Below are 7,716 nucleotides of genomic sequence, written 5' to 3'. Positions count from 1 at the left end.
TTTATGTTTATTTAGGAAATATGTACACAAAATTAAAAACAAAACCATTTTCAGAACTAAATGACGTCTTCAGGCATCAGTCAGTATTTAGTGTGACCTCTCTTGGCATGAAACACATCTTGAGCTTTTTTGAGGAGACTGAAGTCCTGAAGTCATTCGATTAGAATTAGAAATAAGGATTTCATTTAGGTTTAAGAGATCCTGCAGCTGCCTGCTATTGCTCAAGTGGAAGGGGAGTTTACCCTAAATACTTTACACTTCAGCTTGCACTTTTATACTGTTTTTAATACCACACCACATACAAATATTCTGCATTTTATGGTTGAATCGTAATAAAGAGACTGAGAAATAATTATGTATGATCACTATACAATTGCAAAAACAACAAATATAATTCTAGCATGATGGCCTTAGACTTTTGCACAGTACTGTATATTACCTTACAAAAGTAATTAAGGGTGGTATCATAAATACGATTAATACTGTGGGAGTATGTACACTGTTTTATGACAAAGACTTATTCAACAGCAATAAAACAGATTTGCATAATGAATACTTTGTAAGATAGAGTTACGTGGTATAACGTGATTGTCTGCTCCCCTCTAGTGTTCATATTGTGCAGCTGCATTTATAATAGTTATAAGGATATTCACACATAATAAAACTGACCCATGATTTTTAAATAAAGCGACAGTGCAAAAATACCAGTGATAAATGAATGAACACATTTTAAATGACAATCTTAGAGGGGTAAAATTTAGAGGATTTGATATCCCTACTGAAAAAACCCCCAGCTAGCTATAAACTGGTTTTGCTGGTGTAGCAAGTTGGTCTAGCTGTGTTTCGGTTAATTTTTAAGATGGCTTAACTGGTCAGGCTGTAAGACCAGCTGACCCAACAACTTTCCCAGGCTAAACTTATTTTCTTATATTCCTCAGCTCAGGAATGTTTTAATATGAAATTGTGATTGTAGTTACATATGTTTGCCACAAGATGGAACTCAGAGCCATTAATTTTGTGCACTGGCGACTATGTGATTATTTTAAGAAGATGCTTTAAATAACATGTACACATTGATAAAATGTACTTAACTTGCAACTAAACTCAGACATCAAGAAGTCTACACAATGTAACAGATATCACCAGGCACCAAAGAAAATAAAGTCACATCTATGTTTATTCCTTTTCATTGTGCGAAATTCTTTCAGAACACAGACACGCCAATAAGTATGTGGTACCATGTAGCATTTTTAAAGCATAATTGATATATTTAATTGATATATGTATTGATGTATATGATATAATAAATATCGTAAAGATGTTTTTATTATTTTTAATTTTTTAATGCCATTTATTTTAAATTCATTGGCCAACTTCAGAGTTACATAAAAAAAGAAAGAGAGAGAGGGAGATAGCGAGAGAGATAACGCAGGAATGTAACTGTATGACTACTGTATTATTTGGATGTGGGCCGGGTGTGAGCTGCAGCACGCGGCGGGCGGGCGGTGCGTGACTACCTGAGACGCTGCTGCAGGGGTTTCCATAGTGAGAGTACTTCTCACTCACTTCAACGGGAACACTGCCGACTTCCTGCTGCCGGACAATGCGACTATTTCGCCTTCATTTATACCACGGGACCGGGTGAAACAATGTAAGCGGAGCGCGGACGCAAGCTTCAAAGGTAAATGTGCGGTGGTCTATCCTTAATGAATCGCATACATTGATCATGATAAAGTTCAGCGTGTTTGTGGTCCTGCTAAAGTAGCGTTAGCGGGGCAGTTTGAGCCCCGAACAGAGAAACGTGGCAGTTAAAAAGAGCTCTGCCCACCGCAACATAGCCTTATAACTGATTACAAGCGTTTATATGCTGTTAGGGGGGTAAAGTGTTTTTAATTCACTCTAAAGTTGTTTTTAATTGTATTCAATGAGGCCTAGCGAGCCAAATGCTCGGACGGCCTCCAATAGCAGATTGATGTTGATGGGTTGTTCATAAACACAAACAGCACGCTCTCATTGGCTGAGCGTCACGGTTGCCGAACGCTAATTGGATAAGGGTGGTGTCACTCATTAGCTGTCCCAAACGCCTCTAAATGCTTGAAACATAAATTACAGATTTCGAATATTTATTTTTATATATTTTATAATATTTAACAACGTTTTTGGTACACGAACCAAATCTAAAAATGTCCTAAATCACAAGTACAGTTGTTACTGTAAGCAAAACAGTAGTGATAAATGAAAACTGCACGAAGTAAGTTACTATGGTTATAATAACATGGTATTCTATAAAGTGTGTTGGGGTAACATGTTAATATACTCTGATAATTTATAGTGTATTTAACTTCCAGATTTTTCATTATAGATCATTGCAAATCTTTCATATAGATCCTATAAAGATGTTAGCTGTTTGTCTGTTTTTATGCTCTCATATGCTTTACGTGTGCATGACACACACTTTACTGTCCTGTCATATAAAGCAGAACCCTCATCATTATCAGATATGATGATTCATTGAATGAAATATGTATGTTTTATTAATGTTTATGCCCCCCAAAAATGAAGAAATAAGCATATGGAATATAAATTCATACAGTATATTTAAATACATTTTTAAAAACAACCCTTAAAGCCTTTACTTTGCTTAGGTATATGTTCATATAGATACTTTATAGTACTGTACATTCATTACAGGTGTGTTTATTATATTGTAATAGAATACATATAAATGAGAAACTTCAATTTATTCAATAATGGCATAAATTTATATTTAATTGTATTAGCTAATATTAGCAAAATAAACCTTATTGTAAAGTGTTACTGAGAGCACTATTTGATATGGATTTACTGATGAAAATGATGACTTTTCATTTATTAAGTCGTGACGTAAGGAATACTGTTTCCAGGTCCAAGCCTTCACTTATTTCAATGGAGGATATTATTTGAGCAGCCGTTTATGAGCGCTATCTATTCATATCATACATTTAAACAAAAAATTTATAAACTCACAGTGTACACAGCAGTCTCCAGGCTCACAGAATCACAAACAGTAATATATTAATCATTCATAAACAAATCCACAAGTCCATGTCTGATTTTCTCTTACTTTGTTATGGAGATAAAAATTAGGATTTTGGTAATTTATAATTTGAGTGTATATTAGTGTTTTTTATTCCCTATGGCTATGGCATTCGAGATTGTTTGGACCCGGAAGCGGTGCATGAAGTCAGACTGAACCATGGGGATAGGTTTTCATTTGAAGAATGTAGCTCCTATGCCAATATCCAAAATTATACGTTTCATGTGAAATCAGATTATGTACAGTAGAAAGATGAGTACTTTTGTAATCCTGCTGTAGAAAAGAATATAAAAAATAAGATTTGGCAGTTTGTAGGTACTAGTTTGTTATAACAAACAAAACAGTGATCAAGAGCCTAAATCCCCTAGACCAGGGGTCTCCAAACTTTTTGTGGGCAAACGCTACCACAATGGATAAAACAGGGCTGGAGGGCTACTTTTTTATATAGTTATATATTTATATTGATTTTATTTGACTTGTTGATATGTTTTATGCTATTAAAAGAATGTGCTTTGGCGGGCAACTCACAGACACTGTGCGGGCAACCTGGTGCCCGCTGGCACCATGTTGGAGACCACTGCCCTAGACAGTCACCGCAGACACCTCAAGCCTTTATTCTGGTGATAGAGGCAATCCAATAGCTGAAACACACTCACACACACACACAGAGAAAGAGATGTTTGATGATTGAATACAGCTGGAGAGTTGGGGAAGTAAACTGGTTTAGCCCACAGATAAGGACAGATCAGTTCCTGTGTGTGGGAGACTTTGTGCCATGGCAACACATTTGAGCAAAGCGTTCATAGTTGACACATTTAGACAGCTCTCTGGCGGGCACTATAGTGTGGGACACAGTTATTACTTTTGTGAAACATTTCCCCTAACCCAGCAGGACACAAGCACGTACACATTGCCACTTGGTTTTATTGCTGGACCTTATGGGCTAGGTGATCTAGATGTGTACATCCTTTATATTTAAAGGTAATGTTTACAAAATGGTTATTTGATAAATCCATTAGCTAACATGAACTAACAATCAACTAGTTTTTCAGCATTTATTCATCTTTGTTAAAGGTGCACTGTGTAATTTTTAGAAGGATCTCTTGACAGAATAATATACAAATAATATACAAAACTATATTATCAGGGGTGTATAAAGACCTTTCATAATGAACCGTTATGTTTTCATTACCTTAGAATGAGACGTTTTTATCTACAAACCGAGGGTCCCCTTACATTGAATTCGCCATTTTGTGCCACCATTTTTCTACAAAAGACCTTAACGGACATACTTCGTAGCTTCTCTATGCATTTCAAAAGCAAGATGTGAGCAGTGAACTGAGCCATTGGTTGCAATTCGCAACCTCACCACTAGATGCCGCTAAACTTTACACACTGCACCTTTAATGTTATTTAATGCTAATGTTGGATTATTATGTGTTAATGAGTTACAACAACCCAGTATGGCATGATTTAAACTCATCAGTTGGGTTTTCCATATTTCACTCAACCATAGGTTTAAAACACATAGACATCTTGTGCGGTGCGGTCTTTACATTTCAGTGGTCTCACAAAAATATATGTTGAAATCATGTTCATGTTATTTATTAATTTGATATCAAATAAAATACAAAGTATACCATAAATATTTGATATTTCACCCTACTACGTATACTACTTTAAGCAAGATCAAACTGGATGTTCAGTTACAATAAATGAGGCCCATATGCATGTAAACACATAGCGTGTAAAGGTCTCCAGATTCCTGAGCTCCAGCCATGGCACTGAATGGTTGCCCAGCGCTACTGATGCCCGCTGGCAGAGAGAGAAGTGGTCTGACTCCAACAGAACACACGCACTGACATTCAGATGTTAAACTAAGTACATTGTGTCTATGTGATGTGGTTGTTCTGAATTCACTAGTTTAACTTCACCCTCACACGGTTGTTCCTCTTTCTGGTGTGAACATATGGTTGCAGTAATCCCATCATTAAGACCAGCTTTCCACACTGTATCTCTTTTTCATGCTCACCTGCCTACTCTTTCTCTTTGTCTCGTTTTGATCTGAAATAATGGTTTTCACAAAAAATAAAATCTTAATTTTCTCACCCTCATGTCCTTCAAACCTGTATAGTGGAATATAGAGAGTTTTGAAAAATATTCAAACAAATTTAACAAATTCCAAGTTGTGTAAAGCCATACAGTGTCTTTATGTGAGTAAAAGGTCAAAGTTTTTTAGTTGAAAACCTTTCAATTTACTATAGTTCTCAATTTTCATTTGTTCTTTCCACATATGTTTGTCAGTATGTGTCAAGTTTGAATATTTTAGAGAATTATTGAGATTAGGGATGCACCGAATATTCGGCTTTCGGCCGAAATACTTTTATCACCGAAACAATATGGCCGAAATGTTGTGATGACGCAAACAGAAACCACGACCTGCATGTGCTTGTCTGAAGCAACATGTATGCGGCGTGGATGTATTTAACCACAAAAAGGAGCTAAAGTACGCACAGAGGCACATGCGGTTGTGTCCGGTCCAGACTTGATCATAACAGTGAGTATGCCCTTCAAAGATCAGAACTCTTGATTTGTAAACTTTAGAGAGAGTCGCGCAAATGTGTCTCATACTGTACAGTCCATTAACATACATGTGCCGAATAAAGCAATGAAAAACAACGTAACGTTTTTATGCTGCGCTATTTGGGATTCGCCTTCGTTCTCTGTGTGCGCGCGCGTTTAAGTGCCCTCAATAGTGCACACACGAGTGAGACGCAAACAAGCGAACGTAAAATCTTTCTGTTATTGACAGGGCAAATATAAACAAAATTATCTCCAAAGTATTCTTTTTCTAATAAAAACATTTGTTTATGTCTTAAGTGTATGTATAGATTACAGTCATAAACCAGTCTCTGCTTATTTAAAGAGACAGTAGCATCAATTAACCTACTTAAGTCTAACAAAGAGACAAATAGCTCTAAAAATAATAACATATTTAATTTATACAATAAAGACAGTGTTATGACTCATTTAATTCGATTTCTGTACCTAATGCTAATGTTAGCCCTTATTAATGTGCAGCTTTGTTCTTTTTTATAAATGTTTGTAATTTCTTTATTAGATTTTCCCCACCCCCTTTTTGCTGATCTGAAAAATAATCCGATCCGTGCCTCAAAAACTGTAATGTGATCTGAACCGTGAGTTTTGTGATCTGTCACACACCCGTAGTAAAGTTAGTACATAGTGATAGCCATAAATGCATTTGTACTAATAACTGGCATAATAATTTATTTCAGTGTTTCGGTTTCGGTTTTTCGGCCTTGGTTTCCTCATTTTCGGTTTCGGCCAAGAATTTTCATTTCGGTGCATCCCTAATTGAGATTCAACATGATCAAAACACATTTTTGTTTAAGGGAATACTTGTCCCAACAATAATTATTCTCCCTTAAGTCGATCAAAACATAATTTTTAGCTCTTTTAACTCTGCAAGTGAAAAAAGGAGAGTTATGCGAGATTTTTAAGCAAATAGGAAGATACATTTCAGTCTATTTCTCACATGAATCTCCCATATAGCTTCAGAAGTCTTGAAATGGAGCTAATGAATAATACTGACCACTTGTTGATTCTTTTATATGTCTTTCATTGCTTGGCAGACCCTGTTTTTAATTTTTTTCACTTGTACTGTAAGATATGTTGAAACTATAAAATATACTTAAAGTTGCGTATAGACCGTTTCATCGGACGCACGTGAGTTGTTGCGATTTCGGTCTGTTTAAAATAGTCATGACTCAATTTCATGTTTTCCTTTGTTTTTATAGTGTCTTCTTTTTAAAAGTCTAAAATCTAAAACGGCTCGTTCAAACACGCCCATGCAGTTAGACGTCATAATGGTTTGAACATTTTCATAACACCGCCCTAATGCATATGCAAAGCGCTGTAGTATTGTTGCTCCCGCCATGTCGAGCAGACGCTGTGTGTTTTGTTGCGAAAGGCAAACTACTTTGTTTGCCCTTCCAATTGAGTAAACATTAAGAAACCAGTGGTTAGGTTTTATTAACAACACTGTTTCAGAACAGTACAGCTCAAATGTTCAATTGTGTGCTGCACATTTTACAAATGCACTACTTTCTAAACACGGAGGAGTTACAAGGCTGGATGTACACAAAGGCTTCATCTTTGCAACTACTCTGGTTCTGCTGACTGACATTCTGTAAGTAGTCGATGTTTTCATATTTAATAAATATCCTACTGACGATTCAAGCACGAGTTTTGTGCTGTGCAGACAGAGTAGCGCTTGTTTGTCATTTCTACGATCACAAACGCAGACATGGTTTTGTTTTAGCATCCTTACCTTACCAATCTGTTACGTTCTTCTCACATCGTGCTGGTAAAGTTGATCGATCAGCTTAGTCATCTGTGTTTTCTGGGTCAGATGCAGGTTTGTATTGATAAGACGATAGTATCTCCTGGCTCTCAATATTGGTTGTTAAGGAGAACCACATTTCCGTTTTCGTGATTCGTAAATCACAATGTACTGGATAGCTGGCTAATCGGTTCACACCGCGCTTTTTCAAAATGATGAGCTTTGTACAAAACGACCTGTTACAGATGGGCGGGACTTAGAGGTGCTAAAAAAATGT

General features: G+C 36.3%; 1 protein-coding gene across 2 annotated transcripts in view; it reads left to right on the top strand.

Annotated features, from left to right (window-relative positions):
- Positions 1-1,443: 1,443 nt before the first annotated feature.
- Positions 1,444-7,716, top strand: part of usp6nl (USP6 N-terminal like) — a 56,214-nt gene continuing 49,941 nt past the window's right edge. The window contains exon 1 of one of the 2 annotated variants that reach the window (XM_065274609.2): positions 1,444-1,681. The gene's annotated coding sequence lies outside the window, so the exon portion shown is untranslated. Of the gene's footprint in view, positions 1,682-7,161; positions 7,287-7,716 lie in introns of those variants that run through there. The other variant, XM_065274610.2, reaches the window with a different exon arrangement.

Source organism: Paramisgurnus dabryanus, chromosome 1 (assembly GCF_030506205.2).
Source record: "Paramisgurnus dabryanus chromosome 1, PD_genome_1.1, whole genome shotgun sequence".
In the NCBI taxonomy this organism is placed as follows: Eukaryota; Metazoa; Chordata; class Actinopteri; order Cypriniformes; family Cobitidae; genus Paramisgurnus; species Paramisgurnus dabryanus.
This window is presented reverse-complemented; position numbering and strand designations above follow the sequence as displayed.